The following is a 9137-nucleotide window of genomic DNA, read 5'->3' on the forward strand; positions in this document are numbered from 1 at the left end:
AGCATTCCGAAGGGTAGAATGATCAGATAACTCACTTGACCAATGTATAGACCAATATATACAGACGTACTTTGCTTTTAGTATTAATTATTTCGTTTGCGAAAAAGGTGAGCAAGATATTTGTATAGCCCACGTTTTGCTATTATGAAATGTGCAACTTGTCGGCTTAGTTTGTTATGATTTTAATACTGCACGAGTTATTTAGCCAATAGCCTACGTATGCATATAGGAAGCTGGAGGGAGTTAATGGAAGTTTCGTGCACAATGCAAAGACTGTAGAATGCAAATAAAATGTGCAGTGAGGAAATACATCACATGAGTGCCGAAGCACACACACACACACACACACACACACACACATACACACACAAATAATGACGTCATTATCTGAACAGGCAGCCGACATGTATTTAGCAGTACTATTATATCGCGTGAAGGGAAGTCAACGTGAATGACTGTACTTTTAGCAAACCCGGTCTTGACTGAAAATAATGAAGGCATGATGAATCATACATATCAATTTTTCAATTTCAATTTCGATTTCAATTCAATTATGTATTTATTTCCATGTAGAAAATACTGAATGATATAAAATAGTACGTGTGTCTAGTCGACTTTCACCCAGTTGGGAAGGACAGATCATTGAATACAATACAAAATGCATGTATATGCATGAATGGTATTACAGGGAAAAAAGGAACACTGATTATGCATACTTTGCCATTGTGAAAAAAAAAAACAGGGTAGGGATCTTATCAGCCCCTTTTAGTTCAGTTCAGTTCAATTTATTAAATTCATTAAATTATTAAATTATCCGTGAGGGTTAACAACATGTGCAGACCTTGCTTCCAAAAGGCGCTAAATCCATTGGAAAAAAATGTTTGATTTAGCGCCTTTTGGAAGCAAGCTCTTCGTGTGATAAAAAGAAAACCTGATAGTCAATTTTCTTTTTTTCTTCTTAATTTTCAAAAGGAGCAATGTAAACTTGTCTTTTAAGTGGGCAGTTTTCTTTATATATAACTCTTTGTTTCGGTCTGGAGAAGGCTTTCTCAGACATGTCAGACTTGCGGTTGGCAGTTCTACAATAACCCTTCAAACATTTTTCACTTTCAACTCTAATAACTTTTATAATGATGTGCTATGGGTAAGTTAGTAAGCTCATGAATAGAATGCACTGAACCATGTGCAAACCTTCAGTTTAGTTTGATAATAATCACTTCACAATGGTTTCAATGGAGTTTTATATCCTGTTCTTTGTTCCATTCATTGCAGAAGGCACTGCTGTGTGAAAGTACGCACTTGACCCAACCCTAAACTTCAAAATCTTTTTTTTTCTCAGTAGGCCTATACCTACGCGCACTTTTTTTTCAGACTGTGTACTTTTCTCCATTATTTAGACAAGTTTGGAAAGTCCATATGTATTGAATTATATGCCATTTTAAAGCTAAGGGTCTGGGTTTTTTTTTAAAGAGAATTTGATTTTACTAAAAATCTATGCCTGGCGACGTTTTAGTGGTTTTGTGATTCAGCGTCACATTTATTTTCATACTTCCATATTTCTCGGGTAAATAACAAATTATATGACATTGATACAGCAAATAAGAATGCAAAATGCATACAACCAATATCCTTTGAATGCACATCACAAATTAAGGATCTGTTGAACACAAAATGTTACTGGTTATGTTATGGTATAAAGGTATTTCAAAGAAGTATAAAAGAATACGATGGGGCCTACAGTCACAAGATACCTTGTAATATAAACTAAAGATCACAAAATATTAACGAGTGTGAATACGTCGGAGAACTGATGTAAATGTTTGATTTTCTTTTCATCAATGATATATGTAACGTAAATATTCATCTCATTTTTAAAATTTCTCTTTATACTGATAATACAGTCATTTCTAATTACGGTATAATAATTTATGGAAGTACAGAATACCTACAAGATGATTTTTTTAAAAACAATATGCAAATGGTAATACCTGAAGGATGTGCATTCATTACATTCATAAAAGATGAAATTCATGGCTTGGTCATAGGAAAAAACTAGGGAATTAGGTCTTGTAACTTAAATTCAGAAACTTATCTTCAGAAAATGTAAAGAGGATCAAGTATTTATGTGCCGTGCTCGACTCCGATAAAATGATGAAGAGTTTGTATTTTACTGTGATTCTACGTTATCTTGACTAATGTATTAATCTTGTGGATCAGTGCTAAAATCTACAGTGATAAGATATAAAAGCTTCGAACTGAAATATAGTATGCTAGAATGGTTTTAGATAAAGATTATCATACATCTCAAAGTTTGTTACTCACGCTGAAGTGACAATCAGTTGAGAAACGTATGAAATATCGACATTGTGTTCTTGTTTTTAGAATACAAAATAATCTAATATTGACTATCTGAAATCATTGATATGATTGTTAAAGAACTGGAAATTCTAGGAAACGTTATTCTTTGAATTGTCCCCCCCCCCCCCCAAAAAAAAAAGAGTAAAATGATTTCTTTAGATATCACTACAAACATAATTATAGAGGTTAAAGGAACATCTACACAATATATTTAAGAAGTTTGGTTTAAACACGATTATTCATTGTTGAAGTATTAGGATATTAAACCTATTTCATGACCTTAATGACCCCTATGACATTTGTATTCTGACATCATGACCCTAAATTAGTTTGTGCCTTTCTAAATTCATTATCTGAGTCATGAACATGTATATCCGGTAAACAAGTCATTATTCAACTTGTGTTTGTTCACCTCTGATTATGGATGAGTTCCTGGACTGAATTCCCCCTTAAATTCTTATGACAGAAAAGAAGGTGAAGATTCCGATTCTGTTACTTCTTTAAACACAGAAACCCAAGATCTGAAGCTTGATTTTGACGTTAATGATGCGTCTGCTCGAAATGAAGGCCAACTGTCTCACTACCCCTTGGAAAAAGAAAAAAAACATTTTTTCATTCACACTCTAATGAACTTTTTGTTTCACATTTCAACATTAGAAGCCGTGATAGAAATTTTGATCAATTACTCTTATTCCTCAACGAATAACGATTTAAACACAGCATTACCTGTCTCAGTGAAACTTGGCTCAAGCAAACGTCACCTTCTTCTGTATTTACCACTGACGGTTTTAAATCAGTTACCAACAGGGTATCAAAAGAGGTGGTGGTATTGGTTTCTACGTCACGCAAAATTTAAACCACAAACTATTAAATGAATAATTATTGTATTATGTCTGAATGCCTTGAGAGTATTTCTATTGAGGTCATGACCCCTAACAAGGGGAATATCATCTTTAGGAAATTTATAGATCTCCACATTCCAACCGTACTGAATTCATTGAGCTGTTTTTCAATCTTCTCTCTGATGATTACTTTGATAAGAAGACATGCTACATTATGAGTGATTTCGATATAAATCTTTTAAATTGTAATGACACTTCAATTTGGCAAAATTTTCTTAATCTTATGTTGTCAAAATCCTTCATTCCTCTTATCAGGAAACCTACTCGGATATGTGCTGCTACTTCTACTCTCATTGATAATATATTCGTAATAATCTATTTACTGATGTTATACTTCTGGTGTTGTAGTTTCTGACATCACCGATCATTTCCCGATATATGCGCTTGTACCACAGTTTTCTACTAGGAAAATGCAAACCCTTAATTCAGGTTTTCGTGACATGTCCGAATGTAATATTGATATACGTAGGGAGGGATTGGGGTCAGTTGATTGGTCCTGTTTATAATCAAAGAAATGTAAGTTCGTCCTTTGATGTTTTTATGATATCCTTGTAAGTACTTGTAAGGATGTTTTTATGAACATGCTTATAAGTACTTGCATAATGTTTACATCTTTATCAAGACGATCCAGATCGAATTATAAAGAAGTACGAAAACAACCGTGGATCTCAAAGTCCCTACTTAGGTCTATCAATGGGAAGAATAAACTGTTTTGCAAATTAGTCCAAGAGCATTAGGTAAAAAATGGCTTAAACCTGGACATTTTTGGTAACAAGCTGATTTTTTCAGGATATAGGTCCAGAAAAATGTCTAGAATAACATACTAAAAGTCCTCAAAAATCCTCTTTGAGCGTTTTCCGCAATCCAAGATGGCGTCCAATATGGCCGCCATTTCCAAAAAATTCTCATAACTTTTCAACCAGGGAACCAAAGTACAAAATTTAAATGTCTAAATATAGGTTTTGAAGCATGAAGAACTCAATAAAACACATATCAAAAGATGTTGATGCCCGCAAGTACCGTAATCCAAGATGGCATCCAAAATGGCCGCCATTTCCTGAAATATTTATAACTTTTCAACTAGGCAACCCAATACAAAATTGAAGTGTCTATGTTCCGAAACATAAAGAACTCAATGAAATGCATATTAAGAGGTGTTGACGCACGCATGTCCCGATTAAACCGCTCGAGCTCTTCCTAATATGCAAAATGGCTTGCAAAATGGCCGGCAGTCACAATTTTGTCTCACAATTATGTAAATAAATGTCAGTAAACTTTATAAGAAACTTTTTATTTAAAAAATAGTTCTCATGAGCAAAGTATACAAATGAAACATTTTAATGTTAAACTCAAGGAGTGTGGCCTTGTTACGAGAGAAACATTTCACTATCAGATTTGTTGCTAAACAGAGAGCCTACTAGATTTTTTTACCACATGGTCTATTTTCGTCGCCTCGAGCACATGAAATGAAAATTTAGTGCTAGCCGTTGTTTATTACCAACGCATTTGGTGTCTACCATGAGGTGAGTTCCATTTGAAACTGTCAGTTATCACTCAAGAAGTATAAAAAATTCTTTCTGATGTCTGTGCTTCATAAAATGTTGAAAATTAATGTCTCCATGTGCGACAAAATAATGTGTAATTCATTACATGACAGTGAATTTCTTTCCTGCAGTATATTGCTCCACCTTAAAACAAAGTGTCCAAATTTTCTTATTCATTTCGTGTAGATTAGGTAAAATTATATTATAGATAGAAATCAGAGAATGTGGCACTCATACTACATGGAGGAGGAATACTCCTCTCCCACACGAGGGATTTTTTTTTTTTACTCGAAAGTGAAACATATAGTGCAAACGTTTGGTAAGATATTGAACTGTTTCCATCAAAGAGTGGGAAATATATAAAGTAGTATTCAGGGAAATGGGCAATACACTGTATATGGGAGGGTGTGGAAGGGGGATCCCCTCCCCCTTCCCCCAACGTGAGGGAGATTTTGCATTTTCAGACTTGATATTCAGACATCTGATGCACCCTATTGGTGAAATGTTAAATTTTTGTTTCCATAAAAAGGAACAAAAAGTTATGTAATCATGGAAGTGCGCGGTCATAGGGTTGCCTGATGCCACACGAGGGCAAAATTTCGTATTTTCAGACTTGAAATTTACAGATCTGTTGCACCTATTTGGTGAAATATCCGATATTTGTTTTCTGTTTAACGCTGGAAGAAATATATAATCAGGAAGTGTCGGGGAGGGGGAAGTGTGTGGGAAGAATATTCCTTCCCATACAATGGAGATTTTGGCATTTTCCAATTTGAAATTCAGAGATTCAGCGCACTCTTTTGGTGAAATATCTGAGATTTGTTTTTGTCCTGAAAGTAAGAAAATATATATTAATGGAAATATGCAGGGGAGGTGTATGGGGTGATGCAACCTCCCACAAAATGGAGGTTTTTTTCAGGTTACGGGTTTTATGGTGCACAATGTTGATGACATAATAGATTTTTGTTTCTATTAAAATGTGTAAGTAGAATAAAGAATAAAGACTAGTATATCCAAGGCAATGAGCTAGTAGAGGATGTATGGGGGGGGGGGGGGACCCCTTTCGACTGGATGGAGTTTTGCATTTCTATGATCATTAACCGGCGTATAGTGCACCTTTGATGTTATATTGATTGTCCATCCTCAAAGAGTAGATAATCATAGTCTCAGTATCCCCATCCCCTCCAACTCCAGGGAGCTTTTACACTTGAATTGAAATGAAAATAATTATATCATTTTCACACATTTGATGGAATATTTGGGAATTGTTAATCAAAGGGGCATTTAATTTATATTGGGGAAGTAAGCGGCGGAAGGGTTTTGTAGGAAGGGCAAATTACCCTTACTTTCGCATTTTGTAAGTGAAAGATCTAGTGCACACTTTTTGATGACACATTCGGAAATTTGTTAATCTCAAAAATGAACAAAGTCTATGGAAAGGGGCCGAGCGGGGGACGTTTTGCATTTTTATGATTGCAATTCACTGACAAAGTGCATATACTTCAGGATGAATATTTGGAAAATAATGATTGTACAGGCCACCCTTTCCCCAAGGGGATGGGGGGGGGGGGGTGGATGCATCCAAGCGAACCTATAGGTTACCCGTGTTGTGCACATTTAAGGGAAAGATTCCACTGGACCTTCTGAGTTGTTGAATCTCGAACATTATATTGAATATCTTTGTCTCTTGATAAACAAACGGTGACCATTTTGGGCAACATTTGGTTTTCGCGAAGAACTCGCGTGGTTTTATTTGTACTTACGTGCTTCATGATCACTGAATAAGTATTATGTTGGGTTCCTTATGTCTCAAAATATATATTTATACATTCAAGTGCTCATCGCGGATACCTAGTTGCAGGATTATTAGAAAGACAGGAAATGGCAGCCATTTTTGGACACCATTTTGGATTTCTGAAAGTGCTTAAGTGCTTTATTTGTATTTCATTATCTCCGAATAAGTATTATATTTGGTTTCCTGTGACTCAAAACGTATACTTCGACATTCCATGTGTGTACAGTTGAAATCTACTTGCAAAATTATGAGAATAAAAAAAATCAGGAAATGGCGGCCATTTTGGAGGCCATCTTCATGGATTACGGTACTTGCGTGCTTCAACAACTCTTAATATGTATTTTACTGAGTTCTTCATCCTTCAAAACATATATTTAGACATTTAAATTTTGTATTTGGGTTACCTGACTTAAAGTTATAAGAATTTTAGAAAATGGCGGCCATTTTGGACGCCATCTTGGATTACGGTACTTGCGTGCATCAACATCTCTTAATATGTGTTTTATTGAGTTCTTCATGCTTAAAAACATATATTTAGACATTTAAATGTTGTATTTGGGTTCTCTAGTTGAAAAGTTATAAGAATTTCTGGATATGGCGGCCATTTTGGACACCATCTTGGACTGCGGAAAACACTCAAAGAGGATTTAAGTGGACTTTTAGTATGTTATTATAGACATTTTTCTGGACCTATCCTGAAAAAATCAGCTTGTTACCAAAAATGTCCAGGTTAAACCTAATGCTCTTGGACTAAATACCGAAGATGTCCAAATGATGTCACTAAATCCCGTAATATTCGTTACCGTAATATACTTACTTCCTCGTTGCATTTAGCCAAGCAATTGTATCTTACTAATCAGTTTGAAAAATGCAAGTTCGATATAAAGAGTACTTGGAGGGTGATAAACACAGCTTTGAAATCCAGCACTGTTACAACTTCCCCCTTTATACTTATACTAATGTTTGAATGACGGTCATCAAGTTGATGATCGACAGGAAATAGCGGACGTATTTAATGATTACTTTCTTAACTTAGGACCAGATCTTGCCAGCAAAATACCAAATAGACAGGAATGCACAAACCATGTTTTTCATTCTTAATGTTGAAGAAGAAATCAAAGAAATTGTTGATAACCTAAATATTAAGAAAAGTATAGGTAATAATGGTATTTCAGTTTTTCTTTTGAAGAACATAATAAATGAAATATTTCTCCACTTACTTACATTTTCGATCAAGCTTTATCTAGTGGCAAAGTCCCAGATAAAATAAAAATAGCTCGAGTTGTTCCCATACAAAAAGGTCCAAAAGAATTTGTGAATAATTACCGCCCGATATCTCTCTTAATCTCAGTCTCGAAAATTGCTTGTTTCCAAACGAACTCTTAGATTTCTTGTTAACTGCAATATTCTTTCCAATTTCAAATTTGGATTCAGAAAACAGCATAGCACAACTCACGCTTTATTAGCTTTCATTGATCATTGATAAAGTAGCTCATGCTTTAGATAATGCTTCCCACACCATCGGTATTTTTCTCGATTTTTCGAAGGTTTTTGATACCATTGACCATCATATTTTGTTTTATAAGTTAAGCCATTACCGTATCCGTGGGAGGGCTTTAGAGTGGTTTAAAGACTACTTCACAAACAGAAAACAATTTGTTTACATAAATGGTTGTGAGTAAAGTATGACGTCAACTGCTTGAGGTGTCCCCCAGGGTTCTCTTCTTTGCCCACTTTAATTCATCCTGTACATCAACGATCTCCAAAATTCGTCACAGATTCTTTCTTTTATTTGTTTCGCTGATCATTGCTGATGATAGAAATCTATTTCTGTCTCACCCCAATCCCAATACGCTTGTAAGTATGATGAATAATAAATTGAAATCTGTTCAGTCCTGGATTTACGCCAACAATGTTGATAAAACACATTGTAGGTTATTTAGCAATTCCCTGCAAGTTATTCCAGATGAAGTTAAGATTGATGATATAGACTTAACCCGAGTAGATAGTACTATATAAGTTTATAGGTGTTTACATCGATAGCGACCTCTCCTGGAAAATTCACTTTGATTTTTTATGCAAAATGTTGTCACGAAACACATGAATCCTAAACAAACTGATTTTTTTTTTTGCCCAACCATATTTTGCAGATTGTATATTCAACCATGATTTCCCCATATCTCAACTAGTGAGTTAATTGCGTGGGGTAACGCATCCAAATATTTCCTGGATTCGCTTTTTCTTCTTCAAAAGCGAGCGATCAGAATTATTATGAGCAATTTTTTGAAGGTACATGAAGTTTTTACGAACTCTCAGTTTGGTTTTCGTGAGAAACATAGTACTTCGCATGCTCTTTTATATTTCGTTGATAGAGTAGTTCATGCCATTGATAATCATTCTCATTTAGTTAGTATTTTCTTGGAATTCTCCAAGGCCTTCGACACCATCAATCATGACATTTTACTTTATAAATTATAGCATTATGGAGTACGTGGGAAGGCGTTGGAGTGGTTCAAGAATTATTTGAAAACAATTTGT

The sequence above is a fragment of the Diadema antillarum genome, unplaced genomic scaffold (assembly GCF_040938485.1).
Source record: "Diadema antillarum isolate AM-2024a unplaced genomic scaffold, OU_Dant_1.0 scf00000048, whole genome shotgun sequence".
NCBI classification, from domain to species: Eukaryota; Metazoa; Echinodermata; class Echinoidea; order Diadematoida; family Diadematidae; genus Diadema; species Diadema antillarum.